Source organism: Gavialis gangeticus, unplaced genomic scaffold (genome assembly GCF_001723915.1).
Source record: "Gavialis gangeticus isolate Ggan-Ray unplaced genomic scaffold, GavGan_comp1, whole genome shotgun sequence".
Classification (NCBI taxonomy): domain Eukaryota; kingdom Metazoa; phylum Chordata; order Crocodylia; family Gavialidae; genus Gavialis; species Gavialis gangeticus.
In genome coordinates this window covers 36320066-36335937 of record NW_017729033.1, presented here as the reverse complement: position 1 = coordinate 36335937, position 15872 = coordinate 36320066, and positions in this window count along the sequence as shown.

Genomic DNA, 15872 nt, shown 5'->3' with positions numbered 1-15872 from the left:
TGCATCTGAGAGAAGCTTTAAAAAACCCCAAACCCTGACACAGGGGCTACCTATACCCATGCTCGTTGGAGGAGCGGGGGGTGTCATATTAATTAGAGCAGTGCTCTAATTAAAATGGCTCACCATCACATGTGTTAAGCCCCTGCATATTTCAAAATGACTGCAGGATGCTTTATCTAAAGCTCATTCAGTGAGGTTTAGATAAAGCATCCTGGCGTCCATTTTGAAACGCACGGGAAATGAATACACATGATGGTGGGGATGCTGGAGTGTTCTAATTAGAATGTGGAGCAGACTCAATTAATTGAGTCTACTCCAATGTGTTCTAATTAGAATGTGAATGGGCATGTCTATACACAACCAGGGAGCAGGAGGAGGGGGAAAAAAATCGTTCCTGGTCCCATGCAGCAACTAGCAAAACCCAGAAGCATGGGAAATATCCGTAATAGAGCATAGGTCTAGCTATGTCTACGTCATCCCTGACCAGTGGCTGTCTAACATCTTCTCGAACACCGCCAGTGATGGAGGTTCCACAACTTCCCTATGCAATCTACTTCACTGCCTCATTATTCTAACAGTTTAGAAGTTTGGTCTGATACCCAGTCTAAACATACTTTGCCTTTTCTTCAGCCATTCCACCAGAGTGCTTGAAAGCAGTTTCTGACTTCAGCTGTGTCCTCTTGAACTCTGGGGACTCTCCTTCTTCTAGTAGTGACATGCTGCCACTTCTCTTTTCCTTTTCGCCTCTCCAGCACCAGCCTCTCATAGTTCCTGTCCAGGTAATCTTCCTTTTCCTTGATAACATGCAGCATGGATGCCCATGTCTCCAACCTTTGAATCTTTTCCACAGGTCAGACACCAGCTTACATTTGGTGCAAATGAAGCTCTTGACCTTCTGGGAGGAAGAGGAATATGGCACATTCCACGCAGGTCCCAACTGGTGACCCAGCCTACTTTTGTGCCTACATTGCTCCCTGGAGGACACCTCAGCTGTAAACAAAACACAAACAAAAAACACAACGCTTCCTCTCCACAAACACCACACACCAAACACCTATACCTGTAACCTCATGCATGCTCACACGCAGTCTCCTGCTCTCTGGTTCCCTCCTAGGGTGAACTCCCTAGGCAAACTCCCTCTGTTCACATGGGGCTGCCTTTTTATAAGGCTGCCAAGTCTAATGCCACCCCTCAGTTAGCTATACCAGCCCCACACAGAGCAAGCCCAGATTTCCACTAAAAAACACTTATACCGGGCACTAGGCAAACACTTGAACACTGATCAGATGCCCAGAGTCACTGGCTCCCACAAAAGTCTCTTTAAGGCAGTCACAGTGCTGAGCTGCTTATATCACAGCAACTCCCTCTCTGATTAACACAAACTACAATGCTAATAACAACTTTTTATATTTAAAAAATTGATGCTTATGGTATCTTCTAATTCTGCAAGAAAAGTTATCACCAGAATGAATTTTGTAGCATTTATTTCTCTGTACAAATAGCAGATGGACAAAATTCATTTTGTTAAAATCTTTACTTCAACCCATTGGCAAAATGCATTTTGTCAAAGTTTTTCCTTCATAATGTTCACAAATGGCCTTTTATCACATTTGTCAACAGAATGTAATTTTACTCCAATCATTCTGTCAACAAAGAGAAATACCATAAAATCACTTTGTTCACAAATATAAATTATATGTTGATTTTGTTTGTACAGAAAATAGAGGTATCAAAATTTCTTCAGCAGAGACAATGAAGACAGATAACATTCATTTTGTGGACAAAATATTAACCTTACAAGCAGCAATTCATAATGTTTAGGTTAGCTAGATGGCACAGCATACATGGAATTTACTGTAAAACAAAGAGATGGAATGTGTTTTGTAGATGGTTATTCAGTCCCTAATCCAGTGCACTTTGAAGTCTAATAAGGTCAGGAATGACTCCCATTGACTGAATTCAATGGGTTTTGGACCATGCCTTCAAACTGCAGAATGTATAGTACTGAACATGTAAATAAAGGGCCTTACCAGGAATTCACTTATACCAATAGGGTCTCTTGCCATTAGTTCTGATATATGCTGATTTAAGAGACGTGTTAGGCCCAGTGTGTTTTTTTCAGTAATTGCAGATGTCAAGAGAACACCAGGTTCTGGTTTAAGTTTTTTTCTTGTCCTAAATAAATGTAATGCACAACAAAAAAAACGTGGTAATTTGGAAATGAATTCTTCTAAAATTAGAATTCCACTTACATTTAATCTCTGACAGTTAGATCCCCAATAGTCTAGGTATTTTACAAAATATAGGATGAATATTAGGGCTGTGCAAAACAGCACTGTTCTGTTTCGACTTTTGCTTCAACGTTTCAACAGGACAGTGTTTTGTTTTGAGTTTTGTTTAGTTTTGAAAGCACTGTTCCATTTTGTGTCATTGAAACTGTTTTGCTGTTTTGACATTTCACCTATAGGCTATAATAGGAAAACATGGACCTGCCTATAACTTTGTCATTTCTTGTCTGTTTCAAATTAAACTTTCAGGGATGGTAGCCCCTTCTGAGGTCATGAAGTCTGCCAATTTTCAAGGAGATAGGTGCAGGGGTTTCTCGAAAACTGCACCTCAGGCTGCTGACAAGCAAAACTTGTGACATGGTTAACACTGTGTGTGTGTTAAGGTGTGCCCTCACTGGTTCTGGGGCCTCTACATGACATGGTAGTGTGCCCCAAAGAGGTCTCCTTCTCCCCTACAGCCTCAGTCTGGTCCAGCACTTTAAATGACAGCAAGTAAGCACTGCAGTGCACTGCAGCACAGTAGCACCAGCAGAATCTCAGGTAGCCAAACTGTGACAGAGCCTTTCTTTCCTGTCCTGCAGGAGCTTCTTCTCCAGGAGCTGCCAGAAAACTCTCCCTGCCAGCCCCAGCCCTAGGGCTTAGATGTGCCCAGGGCCCTGCATCCTTTCAGTCAGGTGCTAGGGGTATTGGTTTAAGGCCATGATACTGACAGACAAGGTCCTTTGGGTCAATCTAATGTGATATCTTTTAGCAGACCAACTGCATAGTTGCAGGAATATATCTTAGCAAGCTTTCAGATTGAAAAACTCTTTGTCAGGCTAAGGAAGCACTTGCAGTTGGTGTATGTACTGTTCCTGGATGGGAGGAATAGCAAAGAAGCCAGAAGCTGGCATGCAATACAGGTAAGAAAGCCAGTCAGTGAAAATGGAAATGGAGGTGTCAGGGGGTGAGGGGCAGGCTGGGTGGAGGAAGGGGGATGTAGCAGCCCAGGTAAAAGTGCAGAGGTACCTGGGCAGTCAGATGTCTGGCAGGTTGTAGTGTGTCAGAATTCCACTGTCTATATTGAGTCCATGAGTTTCTGTACCAACTACCTAGGAGGCTGATGAAATGAAGTTCAGAGGCCAAGCTGTGAAAAGTGGTTTGTATCTGCAAACTCTTCCTTCTCTGGCCTTTCCCATTTTCTCACCTTGCACTCCTCAAAACTATGCAAAATGCTGCTGCCAAAATTTTTTCTTCATGGTGGATTCAGTTGAGTCCCTGCACTGACACATTAGCTTCTTTGTTTCTATGCATTAGTTCTTGGTTTTCTTGTAGGCCAGGTTCAGATTTCTCATTCTCCCCTTCAGAGTACTATTGAAACCCACTTCAGCTCATCTGCAGTTTCCCACACTGTCCCCTCAGGTTGTGTTGTCTCCTCCACCAGCCAGGCTATAGCTTGAACTTATTCCCTGATTCAGGCCATATATATGCCTGAATTCCCTGATTTAGGCCATATATTATTGTTTGGGTCAGAAGAACTTGAATTTATTCCCTGATTCTCTGCATACAGAAATCCCTTTCTGTTTCTTCAAAGCACTCCTTAAAACTTATTGCTTTGGCTGAAGTGCTTCCAGAATCTACACCAACTCCAACTTTGAAGGTATTAAATAAAATAACAATTCATATTTGATAACCAGCTTTGATATCTTATTTTGGATCTACTCTGATCTTGAGAGAATCTTTGTGATTTTCCTAGTAACTCACTAGAAAGCACTGACTAATCATCATACTGAAGGGAGGATGCTTTTTCTTTACCCATATTTTATCCAGATTTTTGCCCAAGAATAGATGACATTTCACTGTAACATTCAGCAACTTTTCAGTTGAAGGCATAACCTCAAATGTTGATTACATTATGAATTTAATAGGTTTTCAGTGTGTGGGCTTGAAATGAAGAAAGAGGGAGGCATGAAGGCTAATTTCTGTATACTGTATACTCCATACAACTGTAAATGCTGCTTGGTTTCACAGGGATCTTCAAACAGCAGGTGCAGACAATTTGAATCTTACCTATAAAATTGAAATTTTTTAGAAGAATGGAAAGATCGGTTTTCAACCCTTTGTAGATGGAAAGCATACTAGCTGTTTTTTCTATAAGAATAGGGAAGGAATACAAAACTTTTCTTGTGAATCTGTAGAAATCCACTGTAAATTGTGACTAAACTCACACATGCCAAATGTTGAGGGATTGTGGCTGAACCATCCAGCAGGGCATGCAAATAATTTTTTTCATTATATTGATTATATTTAGAACCCAGTTGTTGTTCATACAAAATACTGGCCCATAGGAAGCCTTGTCATTACATTTTCACTTAAAATCCAGGCCCTTTTGAAGTCAATGGGAGTTTTGCCATTGATGTCAATGGGGCTGAGAGAGAGAGAAAGAGAGAGATCTTGAATTAACTTTTGATTGCAATGGATCATTTTAGAGTAAACATTAAGGAAAGAGTGGGCACATCTATACATGTACTGGATTGTGCAGTGGTTACTGAGCAGTCATTTAGTACTTGCTTAAGTAAAATTACTACTTACTTAAGCAAGTACTAAATTACTGCGCACCACATGGGTCGTTGCTAACACTTCTGCACAGTAGCATCGGTGTCACCATTTGTGCCTGCCAAAGCTATGTTGCCATAGTATCTTGTGTAGATGCGCCCAGTGAAGATTATATGGTGAAGGACTAGGGAATAGAATTTCTGGCTGCTGCTGTTTTATCTGTTTAATTATTTGTATTTTGGCTGTCAGGTACTCTATCACATAGAAATGATCTTTCCCCGAAAGAGTTTCCTATCAAGGGATGATATTGCAGGCTTCTTGGCTCTTAGGGACTTCTGGATTTGAACCTTATCTGAACTCTTATGGTTTTGAACTTGATCTCCACAATATTCCTCATACTAAATTCTTATATCCAGATTTATACATGATTTGAACCCAGGTCTGCTTGCTTAGTAGAAACATAGATTAGTGGCCAGATTTTTCTTTAAAATGAGCTCTGATTCTTACAACTTTTCAGGAAGGTTGTGTCTAAAGCCCAGATAAGAAAACAGTCCTCAATGTCATCTGACAGTTGCTTAGGTCTGTGAATAGGGACAGAAATTACACATAAACTGGCATAAGTGATTGGAAACCAGTCTCAATCTGTAATAGAAAATAAGTTTAGTGCACATAGACTAGTTTCAAAATGGCTGAAACTTCTGTTCCAGATCCTGCAGTGAATCACCTTAATTCCCTCTCCTCTGGCATCCCAGAATGCCTTGCAGCCCCCTGTATATCCCCCCCTTGCAGGGCGGTGGGCTAGTCTCTGCCCCCCTTGTTTGGTCTGGCTGAGCTGGGCTGTTCCTGACCCCAACTCTGCTCCCCAGTTTGTGTCCTGCCTGTACCTGTCAGCCCCATGGGGCAGTGGGTGGTGGGGACAGAGGGGGAGGTGGGGGAACAGAGCCCCCTTGCCTCAGCCCTGGCCCCCAAGCTGCAGTGTTGGGGAGGGGGTTCCCCAGCCCTGCCCTGGGATCCCCTCAAGCTGGGGTCTGGCCATTTGGGTTTCACCCACCCCAGCTTGGCTGCACAGCCCCTCCTGCCTTCAGTTGCTGCATCTGACCTGCAGGGGAAGGGGGGGAGGAGTTATCCATCCTGATGTTGAGCCAGAGGGAGCTCCATGCCTCAGGGGATTTCCCCTGCTCCAGCCTGGTCTCCCCCATTAGCCGGGGCTCTAGCCAGCTTCAGGGAGCCCTGTGCTGAGGATGATTTTTCTCTCATATGGCCAGACCAGCTTCTCAGCCCTGCCTGTCTCTGACCTGCAGGGGTAGGGGGGAAGGAGTTCCAATTTCAGTGCCAAACTGGGGTCTACCCCCATCCCCTGATGGCCCAGATTGGGCCCACTGCCACCCCCCTCCCCAGCAGCCCAGATCCCCACTCACTTCCCCCCCACCCCAATGACCTGTGGCTGCTTGCGCTGTTTGTCCCAGGGAAGAGGCAGGAAAGAGTTAAACTGCCAGGGCCTGTTCTTTGGGCCCAGAGAGCAGCAGCTGCAGTGGCAGCAGGGGCTGGCCAGGCAGTTTAACCTTTCTGTGTCTGCTCCCTGGGACAGACTGCGGTCCAGCACAGGGGCAGGAGGCTCGTTCCTCCTGAGGATCACAGACCAGCAGAGGGTGGGGCTGAGCAGCAGGCCTATCCACATGGGGGTAAAATCACCCTTGGTGTGGGGCTGACCAGACCCTGGCTCAGGGGGGTGCCTGGCCTGGGACTGGGGCAAACTCCTGAGGCATGGGGCTCCTCTCACATAGACAGTCCCTGGCTTGGCACCAGGACCAGTCCTGGGACCGGGACCAGGATTGGGACCAGGACTCCTATGCTTGCCCCACCCCCCCACCCCCCGTGGGGGGACAGCTGGGGGTTGGGGGTATGTGCTGGGAACCCAATGAGGGATGCTTCCCACTTGGCTGGGCTCAACAATGCCTGGCAGGCTGGGAGGCATGCTTCAGCGCACCCTCCTTCTGTCCGCCTGCCTTGGCCAACCAATGTGAGGTATGCTCATTATCAATCTACGCAGCTTAGAGAAACCTATGAAGATTGGACTGATTTTGCCTCAGGCTTTTTGACTGTCTCTATTTAGCCTTTCATTTCTGGCCCTCCTATCTATTCACGGCTCAGACTCCTACTATGAAAGGAAGCAGCTTATCATTTCATGTACATTTGGTCACCATTTAACCATTCATTCCATGTGGCTCATCTATTTCTGTGGTATGTACCTCACCTCAGCCAAACACTCCAAAAGATGCCAGCTCTGAGCCCTGCTAGGTGGCCAGAAGATCAAACAAGTGTTGTAGTTCATATCTAGTGTGACTATAGCAAAAATATGTTTTCTCCACTGGTATGATATAATCTTAGAAAGGCTGACAGAGGGGGAAGCGGGTGTAATGGTTTTAAAACCTAACAAATATCTACCAAAAAGAAAGGCTGATGACCACAAGTTTGGTACCTATAAATAGTATTGGCAAGTAGACTAGGAATTTGGCAGTGTACAGAGCATACAGTCCTAAATGATGGGTGTCTGAGCAGGAATGAGCTAATTCTTAGCCTTCAAAATGGGGTGGCACTCTGGCAGCAAGAGCTGGAGCTTCAAAGAAGGATATACTATACTCAAACAGGCCCTGGATCAGACCACATGGCTGGATGTGGGCAAGGTTATCTCTTGGGGCCATATTCTGAGCATGTATTTAGACATGGGGATTGCCTTGGTGAAGCAGTGCTGAAACAGGAGCCAGAGCTCAGTAAATGGCAGCTGTCATCTTTGTTGGTAGCATAAAAGGGAGGGATTTCTATTGTGGTCAAAAAACATATTTTATTGAGCATACTATTGGGTGTGGGGAGGAGATTAGGCGTTAGTTGAGGGCAGAAACCAGGCAGTTTCCTTGGTATTCTTTCTTCTACCTTGTCTAATGGCAACAAAATTGAAAAAAAGGGCAAGTAAATGTGCATTTCTTTGAAGCTTGCACTGACTGATTATGAAGAAAAATTTAAAGCTGAGATTACAGGTTTAGCAAGCACAAGTGCACATTTCCACATATACTGCTCTCTTTGTAACTCTGTTACCCAGACTGACAGAGTTATATCACTGCTAGCAGTCCTCATGGCTCCAGACAACCTGGCTTATAAATCCCATTGGATCTATTAAGTGAAAAAGTCTCTGGGGGACACATTTGTAGTCCTGTTGTTCTCTGTTTGTTGAAGGCTCTTTTAAGTGGGATTGGGAGGGGCAGTTTTGCTGTCAGCAAGCCTCTGAAGCCTAGTGCAGCATCCTGCTGATATTTGCCTATTTTCCCTTACTCTTGATGCTTTAGAATGTTACACATGGGAGACATTTGAGATGGCCGGTGAGATTCCTGGCCTGGGCAAGCCTCCAATATTTACACTTGCAGCTTCCAGCCCTTTTAACTTTCTGATATGACTTTCAGTTAGCAGACAACAAAATCCCCTTTGCATAAATAGATGGAATTGCACCAGTAACATGGAAAAGTTGCTTCTCTTTCCAGTAAAAGATTTTCAGCATACTAACAACCTCAGTCTAAGGCTTTCCATCCTTGAAAAAAATAATAAAACCAGTACTGAAAGAGCACCAGATCTGAGTTGTCCTAAACTTCTCGACCACATCCAGAATATTCTTTTTTTTTATTTTTTAAAAGAATGAATGAATGAATTAAAAATCTGGCATTCTTACCCTATTGTGTCTGTGTGGTAATAACAAGCGTTTCAGCAACTTCTGAATGAAACACGGTACAGATGAATTAAAGACATACTGCATTTACTCAAATATAAAATGAGGCTCCCCACCATCAGCTCCTCATCTTATATTTGCATTGTCTATCATTAAACTGCTGCCAACAGCAGTATGTGCTCAGTAATGGAAACCAACTATGAAGCTGAATAAATACAGCAGCAGTAAGCATGACTATAAAGCACATGGCCCATATTGGGCAAACATGCTGATGGACACTCACCACAATGCCAGGTTAGTGCAGGCTATCTGAATAAAAAAGATATAGTTAAATTCTATTCCTAGAAAATTATAACAATTATTTTTTCCCATATATAGACTCTAGCTATTGGGGGTCATCTTATATTCAAGTAAATATGGTATCTAGTGAATAAAAATATTAACCTGTTGACCTGGCTTGGTGCAAAATGAGGGGTGGTCTTTCTTTTTTTCCACTGTCAAAATAATATGTCCTTTCATTTCCTTTGAAGGGCTGCACATCTCTGCATGCTGAAGCATTCATCCTAGCTTTTGGAGGAGAGTACCCTGAACCAAGAGGGGAAAAGGAAAGGACTCACAGATGAAAATTGTGTGGCATTGGGTACAAATCAAACAAACACCTTGACTACCAAAAAGAAAAGAAGGAACCGGACTTAGTGAGAATGGTCATGTACTTCCTCAAGCATCACAGCATTTATACACATACTTCTTTCCCGCAATGCGCCACAGTTCCATCGCTTTGAGCAGACTTGATTAATTGAGTCTGCTCTGCATGCAAGCTGAGGTGAACTGTGCTGCACAGCGTGCAGTTGTATGAGAGGCAAAATGCGTGTTGGTGTGCAGAAAATGGCAGCGGTGTGCTTTTGAATTAAAGCACCTCTGAGGTGTCTTAGTTCAAAAGTGCACCGCTACCATTTTCTCAGAACTGACATCCATTTTGCTGCTTATACAACTGCAAGCATCAGTGCCTGCATGTGTGAAAATGCCCAAAGGATGAGAGATTAGGGCTGTGTAAAGCTTTGGTAGCTGATTTGATTTGGAGGAGCTTCGGCCCAATTTGGGGGCCAAATCTCTGAATCTGAATCGGGAGACTTGTCTCCAAATCGATTCAGAAGCCTCTGAATCGATTTGGAGATTCGGGTGGTCCCCACTCACCACCATGGGGAGCTGGACCCAGGCTCCGTGCTGGTAAGTAGGGGGCATGGGAGGGGCTGGAGAATGGGGGAAGGGACCATGGGGGGAACCTTGCCCAGCCCCATCCCCTGCTGGCTCTAATAGCTCCTCCCAAATGCCCCCCACCCAGCCTCACCCACTGCCTGCTCCCCCAGCTCTCCCCCATGGCTGCCTCATCTGACCCCAGCATCCTGGCACTTTAAAAAAAATACCCCAAAGCCCTGTACTCACCAGCTGCAGCAGCGACAATCAGGGCCTCAGGGGTCTTGTGACAGAGCCCTCTCATGCAGCTCAGGGCAGTGGGGATCACTCCCACTGCCTGGTACCCGCGCGGCAGTTGTCACATTGCACAGGTGCAGTGCAACTCAGCAGGGCTCCACGTGCTGTCCTGAAGCTTGGACAGCTCCGTCAGTCACCCAGAGCCTGGTAGTGCTCAGCTTGAGTGGCCCCAGCTCCTAGACAGTGTATGGAGCCCTGCAGCACCCTGCTGAGCTGTTCTGCACCTGCACAATGCGACAGCTGCTGTGTGGGTGCAAGGCAGCTGGGGGAGAGCAATCCCTACTGGCCTGCATTGCATGAGCGGGCTCTGTGATGAGCCCCCAGAAGCCCTGATCATTGCTGCTGCAGCCAGTGAGTGCAGGGCTTTTTTTTTTTTTTAAGTGCCAGGATGCTAGGGCCTGATGGAGCAGCCATGGGGGTGCTGGGGGAGCAAGTCGGGGGTGGGGCCCCACTTGCCACCATCATGCCCCTGCTGTCGACACTGCCGCCGCATGTTTGATTCAGAGGGGATTTGGTCCCTTCGACGGCTGAATCTCTGAATCTGAATCAGCAGAATTGAATTGGGACAGTGATTCGAATCCCTGATTCAGTTGGCTGAATCCAAAGCCAAATCAAATACTTGTTGCTTCACACAGGCCTAGACTGGGCACCAGAGGAAGGAGCACCTTCCTTGGAATAAAGTCCCCAAAAGGTAAATGTCAGGCCTGCTCAGCATCTTGGCATCAGGCAGATTTCTCATACACACCATGCTGGCATTCTTTCACCTACTTGAGGTCACCAATGATTTGTATAACGATCAATCTTTTTGGGTGACATATTCATATGCTCCTTGTGAAGGGCAAACTATAAGAGGGATATATATCATTATTGACTCAAGTGCAGCTTGGGAATCCACCTCTCGCAAAATTAACTCTTATTTCAAGTATGTTAATGCCTTATACCACCTGCAGGTAAACCACAGAATTAATTGTTACTAATGGAGCACAGACAGCTAACTTGCCAACACAGAACTGGCTAGTTATACATAAGTAGCAATTTGTGGTGGTTCTAGACAGCAATAATCTGCTTCTGGGCTAGTGTACCCCCTCCCCCTTTACATATTCTGACAATGGAGGGTCAGAGCAAGCTCCTTACAAAGCTTTATGAAGGTTTGATTGTTCATCAAATGTTCTGGAACTATGACTTGTCATCGCATGTCTTCATTATCCTGTGATCCCACCACTTTGCACTAGGAATAGCTGTTGGCACCTGTGGACTCCACTGTGATGACAGTATGCAAGAGATGTATCTACTGCACCAGTTAGCATCCATCATGCATGAGCTGCCCTTCAAGACTCACTGCTGCCAGATGCTAGAATCCATCCTGAAATGTCCTCCACTTTCTCTCATCCCATCTGTTTGTATTCTGCAGCAATAACAGAGCAGCCACAAGCAGAACCAGTTCATCAATTGTATAAGTCCATGGCTTGGTACTGCCTGGAAATGACAGAAGCAAGATGTGTGCAGATCTGGAAGTGACTCAGCTAAACGTTTTGGTGAGCTAAGACCACTTTTACACATGGGTCTGGGCAGAATAGATATGTTGCCCTACAATACACTGTGAGCCAATATCTGGAGTGGCTCACATTAATAAAATGATAAGAACTCTGGACTATGCCTCCAGAAATCTTAGCCCCAGGCCTATATAATTACAGTGCCAATATGGACACGGCTAGATGGAAATGGATCATGTATGGAAATGCAGTGAGCATGCTTGTTAAACCTGAATATGCACACCAGGGAGCCAGGACCTGAGTACACTGTACATAGACTTATCCTTATAAATGTCTATATCTGTATGTGCAAATGACTATTTATGTGGACAAATCACTAACTACTCTGATCCTCAGTTTGCATACTTGTTATGGCCACTATGAATTCTGCTTACTCAATTCAAGGATAAAGGCAAAATTGTGCTAGGCATTTTACAGACAAGACTGTATATGTAAGAAAGAACTTAACATTATATTACTTAAAATACAAACATTGTGCAGCTGAATTAAGCTCTATAAAGTACATTTAGTTCTAGTCTGATGGTGGATGCTATATAAAAAAGATTACATTGTTTTTTTTTTATGTTGAGATGTTGTTTCTGGACTACATTTATTATACCCATACATTTTTTCTGGTATTTTTCCTACATTTTTTTCTGCTGTTCAATGATTTCACAAGAGAGGTAGTTAGTTGTGTTAGCCTGAAGTCAGACAGAAGGGAGGGCAGGGTGGAACATTAAGAACTAACTCATTCAGAAAGGCATAAAACTTTGGTAGGCAACAGCTACTATGAAAACGTATGCCTTTCTGTGTTAATTAAGGTGCCACCCTGCCCTACTTTCATTTCATAGAGATGCAAAGTCTATATTGCTGTTCATTTTATAGGCATTTAATACTGTTTCCCCTTTGTATTTGTAAAAGTTAACTTTTTTAAATGAAGAGTGTTACTAATAAGAAAACCATAATTTCTCACAAGTTCTTATTTCATGGGTTTCCCATATAGATGTTACTGGTTAACAAACAAGCTGCAGGTAGCTCTTGATAGAGACATGGCAGATTAAGTGCTAGCCCCTTTTGAACACTGATTGGCTGATAGATTCTATGAAAAACTACAGGGAGCTTTCATCAAGCACCGATTGGTTATATTGTTACAGCCACCCTGAAAGCTTCCAATCAACATCACTGTTGAAATCACTGTAGCTAATTTGCATACAGCTGGGCATGATTTGTAGGCACCCTTCTCCCCCTCATGTGACTATATCTTTCTTAGCTTGGACAAAATTGAGTTACTTTCTGGAGCTGTTTTAAAGACACCAGTGGCTGTTAAATATCAGTTGATCTGGCAACCCGGTCTTCCTACTGCTTCCTTCTAAATGAAAACAAGACTAAAATGAAAAGACCTTTTCCTTTTTTATTTACTGTATTACTAATTGCTATATTACAGCATTTTCCAAGAGCAATTATATACTGTTTGGCTAAGTTAGCAAAGTGCCCTACTGATCATGCTTTATTATACAGTGATGGCTCAAGGAAGAAAAATAGATGAATTCAAACACTTACCACCTTGTGCATTTCTAGGTATACAAGTTATATATAAAAAAGAAGCTGCACAATGGTTTAAAAGAGAATTTGTTCCCCATAAGGGAATGAGTAAGAATCATTTACCGTCTGTTTCCCTTAATTCATGGCTGCAGAGCATTTTAGAATTGCTTGATGTAAATCTGTCTCATCCGTTTGACAACTCTGATATTGAGTCATTTTTATTCTATTACTTAAAATTCTATATTGCAGCCAGAGATGGGTGGCTAAAGTGTTAGTTTTTGACTATGGCTTGAATGTAACAATAGCTTTTGAGCCTAGCTTTAGTCCTGAGGAAAGTGAATTTGGCAATCTCATTTCAATTCATAGTGAATAGCTGTTCACATAAAAAATCAGCACCTACCATTTGTCATAGTTGGCAGCTTCTGCTTAAGAATGGTCCAGAACTGCATTACCATGGAAACTAAATTACCTACTCCTACTCCTGGCTTAGAAGGTGATTTCAGCCAGTTGTGGAGGTTTCATATCGCTAACAGGGCAATGTGAGGGAAAGTCAGGGAGCTAGCAATGCACTTGATCAATATGTCAGCTGTATTCACCCTCAGTTTTGAACATTGCCAATCTTTTAACCATCATGGTCACAGATAGGCATTGCAGTTGGACCCAGCTGTTAAGAGTTGAAGGCTAAATTAAAATTTACTCATTACCAACCTACTTGTAGTTTTCCATGGAATAGAAATGTATTCTCACATTGCTATACATTATTATTACTTATTAATTTTCTTGTCATAGTATAAGTGGGCCCTACCCAGTATCAGAGTTCTTTGTGCTGGATGCTAGACATGCATACATAATTAATGAATGTAGACAAAAGGAGTATTTTATCCCATTTTACAGATGGAAGGCTGAGGCATAGTAGTTAAATGACTTGCCCAAAGTTGTGCAGGGACTCTGTTGCATAACCAGCAACCTAAACCAGTTCAGGTGTGCTGTACTCACAAGGCTGTCCTTCCTAAATTTAAGGGGTATTAATTTTGACTTGCAACAGTTTAGCTAAGAACAAAGTATTGCTTGATATCTTTGTTTCTTGTTGTTTACTAAAAGTTTTGGTTTTTTATTCATACAACTGCATTTTATAAAGGCTGCTGAGTCCTAAAATGAAGCAGCATAATGGATTAGAGATCAATGTTTACTGGGCACTGAACATTTTTAAAGTTAAGTACATACTGTATGTTGATTTTGTAATTGTAAGCAAAAACTCTGCTGTAACCACTCTAACCTTCAACAAGCCACATAAACAAACTACTGTCTTAATATGCCTTCCTGTATGTGTTGCTCATAACATTTCCCCCTACTTACCCATATACTGTTCTCAGCAAGTTGTGTGCTAATGGAAAGACTTAAAAATAAATAAATGCACAAAATGTGGATTAATATGGATCATGCCATAAATTCATAGAACTAGAAACTCAGCAAACTGAGACAAAAGGAGCCTTGACTAAGCTAGCAGAGAGGCTCAGCAGGAAAGTGACAACTGTGTGCATCACAACTATGGTTTGATTACCAGGGTTGACAGTTAACTTTGGAATTCAGAAATGAATGGCATGTGAGTGAGAGTTCAGACCAGCCATGATAATTGTGCTGGCTTTGGCTCTTTGAGATAATGACCCAACAAAGGCTAGAACATCCTTCCAAAAGGCTGGCAAAACCAGGCAAAAACAAACAGTAAAACAAATTGAAGCATGGGCATGCTGATGCAATGGGGACTACATCTGCTGAGTGGAAGATGGTGTGGGGGCTATATAGGATTGAGTACCTGGTACTGATCAGCTCTGGAAGCTAGGAACATAACATAGTTTTTTGGGTTTTTTAAAGATACATGCTCTGTCTGTCTAGGTAGAATATTCATCTGGGAATAAACACCAAGATAGAAAATAAGACCTAGTGTTAATATATTTGAAGCACTTGTACTTTTGTGTTAGAGACTAAGGTAATTCTAGGTCTCGACTCAGATAATAATACTGCATTATTTCTGGAGTCCCAGGAAAATTTCTTCTGTGAAAGCAAAATAGTAGGTAATTATTATGCCATTGGCCAGCGTTAAAAGCCTACAGAGAGGATGCCTTCTTCAAAACTTACTTTGAAATTCCTCCAAGAGAATGCTCACATGATCCAAGCCATTGAGGGGTATGCTTCTCTTTTCCTGTAGGGAAGCTGCCACCCAAACAGAAGTCCTCACTGGAGGAGCAAGAGAGACCAAAGTCACTTGGCCAGAGGATCCGTGTTTTTTTCATGGATTTGATCACCAGCAGATATGTAACCGGCCAGTGTTGTGCCCTGGGCAGGGATGGCGCACAGCTCAGGAGCAGTGGCTAGGTTTGCTTCTCTGGCAGGAAGTGTCATTTCCTCCTTTTTCCAGTAATGTGTGCATTGAGTGGCTATTTAAATACTGATTTTGGTGGCAAAAATAGGAGGTGACATCTCCCCCTGCAGCTGTGAACCTCTGGCTGCTGCTCTTGCATTGTCACTGGCCAGGGCACTGCATACCACTGCTGCTGCTCTGCCCTCCCCACTGCTGCTGCTGGAGCTGGAGCAAGGAAAGTGCAGGGTAGACAGTGGGTGGGAGAGGAGCAGGGGTGGGAGATGGGAGGATTTACAACTGGCATCATTAGTTTTACCTCTCCAGGTTCTTGAAATGACAGTGGTAGGTCACCCATGTTTCACATCTGTAGAGGAGGGTGGAGATGATGTAGATTTGGATCTCAGTGTTTT